The 14,224-nt window shown below is 41.6% G+C and overlaps 1 protein-coding gene across 8 annotated transcripts in view; it reads left to right on the top strand.

Annotated features, from left to right (window-relative positions):
* Nucleotides 1–14,224, top strand: part of NR3C2 (nuclear receptor subfamily 3 group C member 2) — a 651,149-nt gene that overhangs the window by 103,846 nt on the left and 533,079 nt on the right. The window lies entirely within an intron of this gene.

Genomic DNA, 14,224 nt, shown 5'->3' with positions numbered 1-14,224 from the left:
GTGTTTTGTAAATACAAGGTAAAGTTCATTGAAGGTTTTTTTTTTTTTAATTTATTTCTATGTTGGATGTGGTGGTAATGGCAGTTAAACCAGTGTAGCATAATGGATGATTTTGGATTCGTAGTGATAAAAATTAAACAAATGCATTAAAATGTTAATTATTTGAAATTGGATTGAAATATCATCTAGCTGTTGTGTACAAATCTATTCTGAAAATTTTGTGTCTCTGTTTTATCTGATCTTGTAAACTTTGGTTGGACAGATGGACAAACCGAATAATTAAGCTTCTGTTTTTAAAAATAATAATAAAAACATTAAAAGGAAAAAAGGGGCAAAATGTTTCCCAGTTTACCAAAAACCTCAGCCTAGATTTGCCCTTGGGGTTTGGGGATGGGGGGCGCCGATTGCATGGTGTGCCTAGGGCGCCAGTTGCTGGCAGCTAGTCTAGGGGTGCCCCTGGCTTTATTCACAGCAACATGTTTGTATGGAGAGTCAGAATAAGTACAGTCTAATGTAGCTTTCACTAGAAAATTAATCTAAATATTTTTTCTTTGAGAAAGATTGAGTCAGTTTTCCATGTTATATAGGTGCAGAGATGCCTATTGAAGTCAATGGGGACTGTTGATTCTCAGTGCCTCTAAAAATTATGCCATCTAAAGATTATGCATCTTGCACTGCATTATAAAAGATTAAGTGCTTAATGTTTTTGTTTTGAGGAGTTTAAGTTTTTATATTTATTTAATTGTCAGTATTTTTTTAGTATTTTTAGGAGATATTGTGAAAACAAAAATTACTATATTGCCTACATTACTGAAGCAAAAGGGAATGTCGTCTTCTGTCCTCTATTTTTAACACTTTTTGAAAAAATGAGTTTTATAGACAAACAGTTAGGTCCATCCAGTGGCAGGGAAGGTAGTTTATAGTAACTTAGAGTGCTACAAATTAGACAGAAAACCGATTCAGCAGCAAGACAGCTGCCTAAGTGACACAATCCCATTGGATAGTCTATGTTCAGGACATAACACAGAACATTTGTAGAAGTTTCAGAGAAAACAGAAATGGGTATATAGAGAAATCAAGTGTGTAGAGTCCTGGCCAGGGTCTGATTATACTTGTTTCTCCTTAGTTATGCCACTTCGGTTTTGTTGGAAAATCAGTTGCAAGTTACTATTGCTCATGGAATCAGTAATTTGAAGACACATGGGTGCACAACCTGGTTCTCTTTCATCATCAAATGTGGCTGGCTCCAGGTCCCTCAGGGTCAGATGGCACCCTTTGGTTGTGTATTATTATTGATGAATGTGTGCTGATGACCATTAAAGATATTAGTAGCTGTCTTCATGGGTATATCTCTCCCCTTTTGCCCACTGTACCTATAGATGTACAGTAGTTCTGGCCTTTGTCAACTTTACTATCAGAGAGACAAAATGGGTGAGGTAATATTTTTTTATTGGACGAACTTCTATTATGTGAGACAAGCTTTTGATCTTACACAGACCTGAAGAAGAGCTGTGTGTAAGCAAAAAAGCTCATCTCTCTCACCGAGAGAGAGAAGTTGGTCCAATAAAAGATAGTACCTCACCCACCTTGTCTCTCTAATATCCTGGGACCAACACAGCTACAATAGTGCATACAGCTTTACAATTAGCATGACAGGTATACTTGTGGCACCTTAGAGACTAACAAATTTATTTGAGCATTGTGGTTCCAGTCCATGCATCCGAAGAATTGGGCTGTAGCCCAAGAAAGCTTATGCTCAAATAAATTTGTTAGTTTCTAAGGTACCACAAATACTCCTGTTCTCTTTGCGGATATAGACTAACACGGCTGCTGCTCTGAAACCTGTCATGATAGGTATGGTCTGCTTATATTGAGCTTTGTAGCCATGAATCCTTACTGCTGTGTTTCGAGAGATACATGCCTTTAAGATATGATGATACAGCTTTTCTTTTTTCTGCCTTTTTTTGGTAATACTCCTTTATTTTATTTATTTATTTATTTATTTTTAAGATGGTGTGAGAAGTCAGAGGCACTGTACGCTCCATAGATACATAGGTGCCTTATTTCTAGTTCAAATTTGACTAGTTTCAATTTCTAGTCACTGGATCTTGTTATACCTTGTCTGCTAGACTGAAGAGCCCTCTGTTACCAAATTTCTGTTCCCCATGCAGGTACTTGTAGACTGATTAAATCATCTCTTAATCTTCTCTTTAATAAGCTAAACAGATTGAAATCCTTGAGTCTTCGCTATAAAGCATGATTTCTAATTGTTTAATCATTCTTGTGACTCTTTTCTGAAGCCTTTTCAATTTAGCTACCACCTTTTTGGATGGTGGGCACCTGAACTGAACATAGTATTTCAGTAGTAGCAGGGCCATCCAGAGGATTCAGGGGGCCTGGGGTCTTCGGCGGCAGGGGGCCCTTGCTGCCGAAGACCCGGCACTTCGGCGGTGGCTCCTGGAGTGGAAGGACCCCCGTGCTGCGGAAGAAGCTCTGGGGGCCCGGACCCCACAAGAGTTTTCCGGGGCCCCTGGAGCAAGTGAAGGACCCTGCTCCACGGGCCCCGAAAAACTCTTATGGGGGCCCCTGCAGGGCCCGGGGCCTGGGGCAAATTGCCCCACTTGCCCCCCCACCTCTGGGTGGCCCTGAGTAGCAGTCGTACCAGTGCCAAATACATAGGTAATGTAACTTTTCTCTACTCCTACTTGAGATTTCCCTGTTTATACATTGAAGGCTCACATTATCCCTATAGCTACAGCATCCTGTTGAGAGCACACGTTAAGCTGATTATCCACCATGACCCCCAAGATTTTTTTTCCCTAACTTACAATTTCCCAGGATAGAATCTACTATTCTGTAAGTATGGCCTGCATTCTTTCTGGCTAGATATATTACTTCACATTTGGCTGTATTTAAATGCATATTGTTTGCTTGCAGTCAGTTTTCCAATGGATCCAGGTCGCTTTCTGTCACTGACCTGTTGTCTTCATTTTTTACCAGTCTCCAAATCTTGGTGTCATCAGTAAACTTTATCAGTAATGATTTTGTTTTCTTCCAAGCCATTGATAAAAATATTATATAGTGTAGGACCAAGAACTGATCCCTGAGACTCCCTCACAAGACACACCTTCATTTAGTGATGATCTGTTTACAGATAAATTTTGAGACCTATCAGGTAGCCAGTTTTTAATCCATTTAATATATGCCATTTTGATTTTTATGTTGTTCTAGTTTCTTAATCAAAGTGTCAAGTGGTACCAAATCCAATGCCTTCCAGAAGTCTAAGAATGTTGTATTAACACTATTCGCTTTATCAGTCAAATGTGTAATCCCATCAGAAAAGAGAGAAAGCTAGTTTGATCTATTTTCCATAAAGCCATGTTGGTTGGCATTATTGTGTTACCTTCCTTTTCAGTCAGTCAGTCAGTCTTTTCCATTAGTTTGCCAGGATATCAGGATATCATATCATCCAGTTTACCCTTAGCACAACGTCAGCTTTCTTACAGCCCTCTGCATATTCTCCGGTGTTCTAAGACTTATTCAAAATCAAGTCCAGAGAGCTCCTTGGTCAGATCTTTTAAAAGTTCTTGGATGCAAGGTATTCTGACCTGCTGATGTAAAAATGTCTAACTTTAGTAGTTACTGATTACCATCCTCCTGAATCACTGTAGGAACAGAAACCTACCGTTACTCTTTTTGCTTATATTGCCCTATATTTAAATAGATTTTCTACTGCTGAAAAACATTATTGCATGTTGCTATGTTTTGTTTCTCCCTAGTCATTTCACCAATTTATAAGTGATTTTTCAATATTCTCAACAAACAGTACATTTCTGGAAAAGATTTTTAAAGAGACTATTATGTATTTTTGCGGGGAAGGGAACATATAAGAATCAGCCTGTAGAGATGTGATAAGAATTTTCAAAGCCTTTATGATACATGCATCAAAAGTGGTACTTAAGCATTGGAAATGGGCCAAAAATGTAATTATCTAAACATGATTTTTAATAGGGATCATCTAATGGAGAGATTTTGATAGGTGTAATAGATATGTTCTTTGGGGCAGGGACTGTCTGTCTGTGTGTTGGTACAGCTACTAGTGTAATGAGGCCAAAACCTGATTGTGGCTTTTTGGAAATACTGCAATGCTACTACTACTAACTAGTGCATAATGGATAATAGGATGCCTAAAAGTAAAAATCTAAATCCAGAGACTGGGATGTCAAACTCCATCATTCATCTGCATGTTCATGGTTCAGCATCAAAGGAGGGCAATTGAACAGGTTGACAGACTTTCACATGCACTGTGTCCTATTATGATTACTTTCAAAACAAATCACTGTGTACTTTGCTTTACTGTTTCAAAGAAAAAAACCCTCTAAGCGGTTACTTAGATATTCAGATCGCACATAAATGTAATTCTCATGTACAGAGAACACTTTGCCTGCAAAATGAGAAATGTTGAAACCTTCTAGGGCTGTCTACTGTTGCAAATTTGGCTTATATACCAATTTTTATGTACATATCAGGGAGTTATAATATGCTAATGAAAAAAATGGCCTGGATTCTGTTATGTCTGTCTGACACTTGAAATTTGGCCATCAGTGGAACCATGTCAGTAGGTTCCCTTGCGAGGAAAGGGCATGGGATAGATTTATTTCTTTGTATGCTTACAAATTTAATTCAGCCATTCTAGAGTAGTTAGGCAGCTATTACAACACTGAAATTTCAGGCATGTCTGGAGTGCAGCTCTAAGATACGTGAACTGACATGTTTGAAAACTGGACTCATGCTATCCAAAGATTCTGTGATACCAGTCAAGTCGTCTTCATATTTATCCTTTGCTGATTTTTTTTTTTCAAAATACTTTCCCAGTGTTTTCCTAAAGGCCTAAAGATTGTTGATCTTATCATGGTTTTACTCTTACTTCCCTGGAAAATTTTCTCTTACCCATTAAGTACAATGGGCTGGATTTTATCTGTTACACAACTGAAAATTAGGAGTACTATATGTCTACTGAAATCATTAGAGTTACTCCAGTATAAAACAGGTGTAAGATCAAAATCAGACCTAGTGACTTTAAGGTAATTCCAAAATGGGGTTAAAATCCTGTAGTCTTAATTTAGGGCCCAACCCTGCAAATAACTATTATTGTGCATATCTTCACCCCCATGTACAGTCCCATTGATGTCAGCTGGTATGTTTGAGGAAGGACTGCAAGATTTGGCCCTAAATTATTTATGGTGTATTTTAAAATAAATATATTTCTCCCACATAGGGATTCTCAAAGTTGCCTAAAATTTTAAGAGAAAAGCCTACTTTCCTTAGTGTTCTGATCTGTACTTGTTGTATTTTTCCTGCAGCAATTCAAGTGCATTGAAGAAGTAACCTATATTTTCTTTTCTCATAGTTTTAATAAGGTAAAGAAAGCCAATAAAAATGTGCAGCCTGTATTTAAAAACCAAAAACCCACACACCTCTAGATAACTACAAGAAAATGGCGACTGGAGGTAACTAATGATCTTCAGAAAACTTTCGCCAGATCAATATCTTATATAGTTTAGATTTGTTTTTTTAAAAAAGTGCACATCCAGATTTTTTTTTTCCATTGCTGCTGTCACCTGAAATGACCTCTGTAGATCCTCACTCAGAGCTGACTTGTGGATGTAATGTGTGGATTATCAAGCAAAAATGTAATCGCATTTGAAGGGCAAAGATTTTCTTTTTTAAAATGCTTCTCTACAAAAAAGTTTAATATGAATAAAAATAAAAGTATATATTTAAATCACAAAACACGACTGTCATTCTGCACTTTAAAAGCATAGGGCCAGCTAACACATGTTTAAAACAGTCTTTTTTTCTAGCAAAGGCATAGCCTCAGAGGTAATACATCCCTCCTTCCTTTCCTCTTAGCCTAAGATAGCATCACATTGTTCACAGTGAGGGACTAAGGCTCTGAGGATTTGTATGGAAGAAGAGTAAACTGGGAAGCATCCATTATAGGTAGTGCTTTCCCTTTCTTAATCTCACAAATTTCACCCATGGTCCCACTCCAGCTGAAAGGTTGATGACTATGAAATTGCTTGATGAGCATCACAAGGTTTCTCTCTCCCATATTATATTTCTGTGGGAGTAGATGAGTTTGTCCATAAAAAATAATGCATACCAATTGCTAAATATTTTCTTATATTTAATAGGTTGTCTCAGATATTAAAAATGCAACTTCTTCCTGTTACTCTTTAGCAGAGATGAATGATAAGTTTTGTTTTTGCTGACTCGTTTATGTTATCTTGCCCTTCCTCCCCCAAAAATCATCTATGATTCTGCTATTGAAAGTGACTCTAAAAATAGCATTCTGATTGTCTGTCTGAATTGTGTTGTACTTACTTACAGAAAAAAATTACTCAATGAGTAAAAAGATGATTTTTTTTTTAATTGATGTTGCTGAAAACTGACTGGGGTCTGAAAGTCAAGTTGGTTTTTATATGACTCGTGCATCATCATAAGTAATACAAATTCTGCAGGCTACATTTTGCATTGAGTCACACCTGTGCAGCACTGTTTTTCAAATTATTTCATCACTTATATATGTGCAATTGTGTTTATTTTCAGTGTGGTTCCACAGATATAACTGACAGCAGAATTTGACTCTGCATTTGGAACTTCATTAACAGTTTTGTTGGTGCGTGAAGCAGAAATATGCCATTCCCCCAGAGCTGTATCAGTCAATATGAGTAAAAAGTAGTAAAAACAAACAATAAAACAGTAAGCCCCCTACACACCCATTCTCACTAAAATTTGCAAATATTATCATGCCCACAGAAAGCAGAATTGTTGTGTAAGAAAGGTGTCATTTTTACATAGTCACTTCTAAGAGAAGAACTACACTTTATGTATACTTGCTTTAGTGCATATTGATGTGTTTTATTTTAGGAATGTGTTAGTTTTAAATTAAAGATTAGTAGTTAGATATTCTTTGTACCACAATGAGTATGCACTGGTTGCAGGTTTCATTTGCTTGTGTTAGGATGTCAGCAAAATTTAGTTGCACTGTATGAGATTTAAACTCAGTTTTGCTTTCAAGATCTGTTGGCGCAATTTGAGGGGAAAAAAGAGAGTATTGAATATGAGTGGATCTTAGCTTTTTGTTTTAAAATGGATTTAGACAATAACTAGGATACAGAGATTCTCCCAATAGACTAAGATTACATATGGATGCTATCTCTTGTTAAAATTCTTATACAGAAGATCTATGTACTGACTTGAACTAATTGATACACAGATGGTGCAAGTCAATAATTGTTCTGTGCTAGGTTATGTGGGATGTAGTCTATTGCTATGCATCAGAAGAGCTGTTGCATAAATGTGAAAGCTTTCTAACAGAAACTCTGCTCGGTGTAACTGAGATAATTTTGGGCTGCAGCTCTCACAGCCACCATTGTGACAAATTTTGAGGGCTGGGGGAAGGTTAGAAAAAGAAGGAATTGGTATGGTGTAATTTTTGTACAATGGCTTGCAGTAACTCCGCATTATATCTTAGCAAACTATTCACAAACAACTAGAAGTCATGCACTGTAGATGCAGGCCTTTCAAGGTATCAAAAATCTTTTTAGTAAATTATTCCTGTTATATGCAGGCATAATTTTATGCCTATAGTTGGATAGACGAAATAAGAAGAACCATTTAAAACTACTTGTCATATAAAACTGCTTATTTTGATAGTATTAACTTATTTGTTGTGAATGATTTTCCACAACTTTACAATATGTTTGTATTAGTGGCAGTTAAGAAATATGCTTCTGTTTGTTTGTTTAGAGCACTGTGACATTCTGGGCTTTAAGTATGGACCTGCAGAATTAAAACAGTCTTTTATGCCTTTAAAAAAATAACTGGGTACTAAATATAAGTAGGAAACAAAAAGAATAATAAGTTTGCATTTATTTTACTCGGCACAAATGTTTGCTGCAGTTGATTTGAATGATGACTTGTAAGAATGCATTTAATAGCAGAGAGATTTCACAAAACATACAATTCTAATTAATGGGATAGATCATTTAGTCCAGTGGTTTTCAACCTGTGGTCTGCAAACCCCCAGAGAACTATGAAAATTAAGTTTCAAATCCTGAAAAGGCATTCCGTTTTTCTGGTCAATCAAAAGTACTGTATGTGAATATCCCCACCTACGGGTCAAAGCCCAGATGTAGTGGTGTTACCATAGAAGCCCAGAGTTTAACACTCTTTCTAACAGAGCATCAAATGCCGTGCTAAATGCATGCAACATATATTGGATTTTATTCAGTCAGATTTCTGTCTGAGACATCAATGGTAAGGGTCCATGGACTAGAGGTTGAATTTCCAAAGGGGTCTGCACCTTCATTCAAAAATTTTTAGGGGTCTGCAAATGAAAAAAGTTTGAAAGCCACTGATTTTAGTCTGATCTTCTGTATATCACAGACCATTATATTTCACCCAGTTACCTCTGTAGTCTAACACAAACCATTGGGCTGAATAAAGTATATTTTTCAGAAATGCATCAATCTGAAGACCCCAAAAGATGGAGACTCCACCACTTCCCTGGTAGTTTTTAATCACTCTCACTGAATTTGTCTGGCTTCAGCTTCCAGTCATTGGTTCTTGTAAGACTTTTCCCTTAAGATTAAGGAGCCCTTGAGTACTCAATATTTTCTCCCTGTGAAGGTACTTAAGCACTATAATCAAGTCACTACTCAGTTGTCTTTTTGATAAACTAAACTAAACAAGTTGATCTCCTTTGCAGTCTTACTAGAAGGCATTTTCTGCAGCCCTTGAATCATTTTTGTCTTTATCACTCTCCATTTTTTTAATATTTTTTTTTTAAAATATGGATACCAGAACTGTATGCAGTATTCCAGTATTATTCTTACTAATGCCATATACAGAAGTAAAATTACCTCCCTGTTCCTACTCACTACTCCCCTATTTATACATCCAAGAATTGCATTATCACACTGGGAGCTCCTATTGAGTTGCTTGTCCATTATGACGCTTAGGTCCTTTTTGGAGTCACTGCTTTTCGAGAATACAGTCTCTTATTCTGTAGGTATGACCTGTATTCATTGGTTCTTGATGTATAATTTTTATTTGGCTATATTCAAATGTACTTTGTTTGAGTGGACTCAGCTTACTGAGTGATCCTGATTGTTTGACTGCACTGTCCTCATCAGTATATACCAATCTGTCAATCTTTGTGACATCTGCAAATTTTATCATCAGTGATTCTATATTTATCTTCAGATCACTGATGAAAATGTTGGCTAGCACTGGGTGATGTTCTGATCCCCGAGGAACCCCACTGTAGGACCCCCCCCATTCCATGGAGATTCCCCATTGATGACTACTTTTTAGGTCAGTCAGTTAGCTAGTCCTTAATCCATTTAACATGTGCTTTATTGATATTGTACAGTGCTGACTTGTCATGTGATACTAAGTCAAACATCTTATAAAAGCTTAAGTATCCTATATCTATGCAATAACCTTTATCAACAAAACTTGAAATCTCCTCAAAGAATGAAACCAGATTTAATTGACTACACCCATTTTCCATAAAACCAAGTTGACTGACGTTGATTACATTCCTATCCTTTAATTCTTTTATTACTTAAATCCCCAATCAGTTTTTCCATTATTTTGCATGGGACTATGTCAGGCTAACTGCTCTGTAGTTACCTGGGTCATCCCGCTTCCCCTTTTAGAATAGTGGCACAACATTAGCACTCTTCCAGTCTTCTGGAATTTCCTTGATATTCCAAGATTTACTGAAAATTAACATCAGTGGGCCAGAGATGTCCTTAGCCAGCTCTTGGGTGCAAGTTATCCAGGTTTTAAAAATGTTTCTTCCTTGTAGATTTTGTTTAACATTGATTACTAATGGACTGGAAAGTACTTCATCATCCTCACATCACGTCATCCGACATATCTGCAGATACGGAACAGAAATATTTACTGAAAACTTCTGCCTTTTCAGCATCTTTATTAATGGTCTTAGCATCTCCATCCAACAATGAGCCTGTACCATTGTGAGGATTTCTTTTGTTCCTAATAGAGTGGATGTTGGTTATTAGCAATCCCAAGATTGACATCTTCTGGTTACTAGCAACATTTTGCCATGGAATGATCCTGTGCCATTAAGGGGATTCGGATATAAGCAACCAGTATGCTGCTTACTGACTTCCTCCCTCCCCCATACAGTCCTCCTACCCCCCTGCTGCTGTCCTGCCTGCAGCCTTCCTGCCCAATCTGCATCACTGGGACTCCGGCAGAGGAGAAAGGCTATAGCCTGGATGCCGGTGCCTTCTATGGGGAGTGGGAGACCTGGGGGAGCTACACAGTTCCTCTCCCTATGTTTTCTGGGCTGTTTCTTGCCCTGGCACCAGTGGTCCAGGCTCAGCACATCCCAGCACTTCCTTCCATAGCTGCACCCCTGAGGGTAGGTTTGCAGGATTTCAGCCAGGGAAGAAAGTACTGGGGGGAATGTGGCAAGCACCAGCTATAAGCAGGCCTGCAGCCAGGGAAGGCATGTCCCAGTACTTCCTTCCCTGGCTGTAGTCCTGCAAACCTACCTTTTGCTTATTGGCAACTGTAGTGACACATCTTTGCTTTTCTCTGGGTGGTTGCTAATAAGCAGAAACGACAGTAAACTTTAAAAACAAACAAAAAAAGCCTTCTTGCTGTGCTTAGTCCTGTGAACCATGGATTTTTCCCTGATGCCTTTAGCTTTCCTTATCACTTTCTTACACTTCAGAACTTCTAATTTATATTGATTGCTATTTTTCCCTTTTTTTCCCATTGCTTTTTATTTCTGATTGCAGCCTTCATTTGCCACTGAACCAGGATAGGCCTTTAGGCAAAATTGTCCTCTTTCTTGATTATGGAACTGTGTGGTCTGCTAAGAAATTCACCTTAAAGAATTCACATTTTTGTGTCTACATTTTTCCCAGTCATTTTCTTTCATAATTTTCCACCTTGGGACTGACTTGTTTTACATAGTGAACTAGTCTCTAGTTAGCTTCTGTTGTGTTCAGTACCTCGTGTGTTAGAAACTTACCTATACATTTGAAACTCCAGTGATGTTTTTGCTAATGGCTGCATGAGGTGTCCCCAGATGTCTCCAAAATTTAAGTCCCATAAAACAGAACACTTTACAGGTAGGTGCTAAGGAGCCACACATGTTGTTCTCTAGTTTCATGCAGTTTGTAACAGACACCGCCCCGCGCATCCCTTTCCGGGCTTTGTTAGTTATCACTGTCACAGTTCAGTGCACCTGCACCTGTGTTTCTCCTCACTGATCCAGCAAGAGCACTGTCTCTCAGCTCCCCAGCTGTTGCTCTTCTGGGTGGAGACCTGCATCTCTCTCCTTTCTGACCTGAGTATTTCCACGCTACACAGTTCCCTGCCTTTGGTGTTATTCCAAGCAGAGACAAGCTGGCCAAGCAGGCCTTCTTGCTTTCTCTTCAGAGACTAACAGATGTAATTTCTATTACTATAAGCGCCATGCAGGTCTTTCTATCTGTGCAAGCCTATTTTATTGTGAAGGTAAAAAGCACTACAGACAAAACATGTTAAAAACAATAAAAGAACCTACACGTGTGCTAATAAACTTACCGAAATTCACCCCAACCCTAACATGGATTCTTGTAGGAGCAGTCCTTCAATCCCCACCCAAGTGGATTCCTCGTGGTTACAAGTTCATCACAGCTTCAGCTCAGAACATGCATAGTCTGTGGAGCCTCAGTAGGCACAAGAATTGGACCAGGGTTCTCTCTGTTTTCTGTCTCAGGAAGAAGACTCTAAGCCAGTTTTAAAACCAGGCTATTTACTCAAAAAATCCGTTTTGTCTGTTTTGATCTCTGGAGAATCTAATCTGAACTAGTATAAGAACACCTTTCCAGGGCAGGTGACTTCAAAGGGCTGATAAATGAGGAAGGGCATTATAATCTCCGTCCTACTACAGAAGGTATATACAATGCTATATACACATTTAAACACTATGTACCCAAAGACATTAAGCTTATCCTTTCAAGCTAGCACACACACAAATTATTTAAACCTTCTTTTTTATAAAAAAATTATCTCAATTCCATAAGGTTTGTTCAGGATATTACAAGATATTATCGGTCTGTCACACTGTGACGATGTGGTTCTGGCGGGACCCAACTGAGAGTGCCAAATCAGGATCAATTGCTCAAACAGGGCAGTCACAGCCCAAGTCGACAAGGATGATCTTTTTCCGCTCCGCGTCCGTGACGACGATGTCTGGGCGCAGCGGGCTGTCGGTGTCAGGGATGGTGCGGTTGACTGCAATCTCACCGAGGTGTGGGGCGATGGCCTTCACTAGGCGGTCCTGGACGGCGTTGTGGCGCAGCTGCCAGGCTCTGGCGTGGGGCTTGCAGCTGCACAGGACGTGGGGCAGGGTCTCCAGGGTGTCCCGCATCCTGCCGCCGCTTGTCCGGTTCCGTGACGATGGCTCCATAGAGCGGGACGCAGTTTAAGTCGGGCGCGTGTAAATGAACCGCCAGTCGCCGAGCGGGTGAACTGCCCGCAGGGAGAAATGGTTGCTGGTGTCCCACTTGCTGGTCACCTCTAAGAGCCTTGCCTGGTTTGGGTTTTCTTCCGCAGGGTGTCCACGCAGAGTGCGTGACCGGCAGCCTTCAGGGACTTCTCTAGGACGCCTCTGGCTCCGGGGCTGACGTGATGCTGCCCTCCGTCTCGATCTGCGCGGCACCAAACTCCAGTTCCTGCCGCTCTCACTCCATACCCAGCGGCAGCCCAGCCCTCCGCTTCTAGCCGGCGCATGGCGTTGCGGGCGCGGGACCACAGCGAGGCGATGTCCCACCTGTTTCGGCCGAGTGCGGCCGTCCAGGGAGCGCTCAGGAAAGTGCTACATCTGGCGGAGGGAGCCTCCGATTCGCTTCTCGTGGCAGGTGGCAGGGGCGGTCGCCGCGAGCTCTTTCACTGTGGTGTCCGGGCACGTCAGGAGGCGGAGGCGTGCGTGATGCACGCGATGTCACAGGGTTTCCATGGGGGACGTTGGCGCCACCGTGCTGTGAGCAATATACTATGAGGCTCGTTGCTGGCTCTCTGGACAGGGACAGCCACTTTTGACACTGCGGATGGTGTTGTCCGTCCGCTTCTGTGTGTGAGGGGCACCTTTGCCACGGCGTAACCTCTCAGAAGAGGCGATGCGGGGGATCAGGAAAGTGTTGAGGCGTTGATCTTTGCCATGGGGCCAGCAGCGATGCGTCGATCTTGGCAGCGTCCTGCAGGATCTCCCGGATGGTGTCTCGGGGGCTGTCGGACGCGGACGCCTGTCGGTCGTGCGAGGTGTTGGTACGCGCTGCCCTTCGGCCAAGGGGACGACGGGCTCGCCCTGGAATGTGAGCTCCGTCGCCAGCACCGAGTCTCTTTTGCTCCCGTCGACGTGGAGGGACGCGCACTTTTTGGCATTGAAGCGGAGACCGTCCAGTCAGCGGCTCTCCGATGGTGTTGAGCATGCCCTGGAGCCTCCCGGTCGTCCGCTATCAGACCAGGTCATCTGCATAGCCAAGACGCTACACCTCTCGCCGTTGCAGGTCGAAGCCGTCAGCGCCGTTGGAGATCGCCCTCCAGGAGCGGCTCTGTGGCGAGGTTGAAGATATTGGGCTGAGGGGCAGCCCTGCATTTCCCTGCTTGGGATCGGATCTTGGCGGTTTTTCCCCTCTTCGACCGAACCGATGGTGGTGTGCAGTGGTTCAGAGATTCGGATCCAGGCAAAGGGAGGATCTGGCTTCCGAACTCCCGTAGAGTGGTTGAAGATGTGGTGGTGGGGGATGGACCGAAGGCATTGGACAGGTCCGAGCCACGTGGGGCCCGGTGGGTTTGTGTCGGGGGGGATGGCGGGGGGAGAGGGCCGGCGGCAGGTAGGGCGCCGGCATGGCATGGGGGCGGGAGTGGTTGAGGCCCGCTATCGCCACTGCTTCGCGCTCTGTCATCTGAGGATGGTTGAAGAGGAAGTGTGCCGTAGCACCCCTCTGACGGCATGAAGCCCCTTCTGGGCCGGGCTGATGGCTCCGCCGGTCGTTGCCCACTCCGTGACCTGGTGCCAGGCAGCCGTGAGCGTATAGTTTTGATACATCATGGAGCGAAGGAGATGGGGTCTCCAGTGCTGGGTCGTCTCGCTCGCCTCTTTTGGTCGATCAGAAACGGTCAT

The sequence above is a fragment of the Chelonoidis abingdonii genome, chromosome 5, assembly GCF_003597395.2.
Source record: "Chelonoidis abingdonii isolate Lonesome George chromosome 5, CheloAbing_2.0, whole genome shotgun sequence".
In the NCBI taxonomy this organism is placed as follows: Eukaryota; Metazoa; Chordata; order Testudines; family Testudinidae; genus Chelonoidis; species Chelonoidis abingdonii.
Note: the sequence above shows the minus strand (reverse complement) of the source record. Positions and strands in the feature narration are given on the sequence as shown.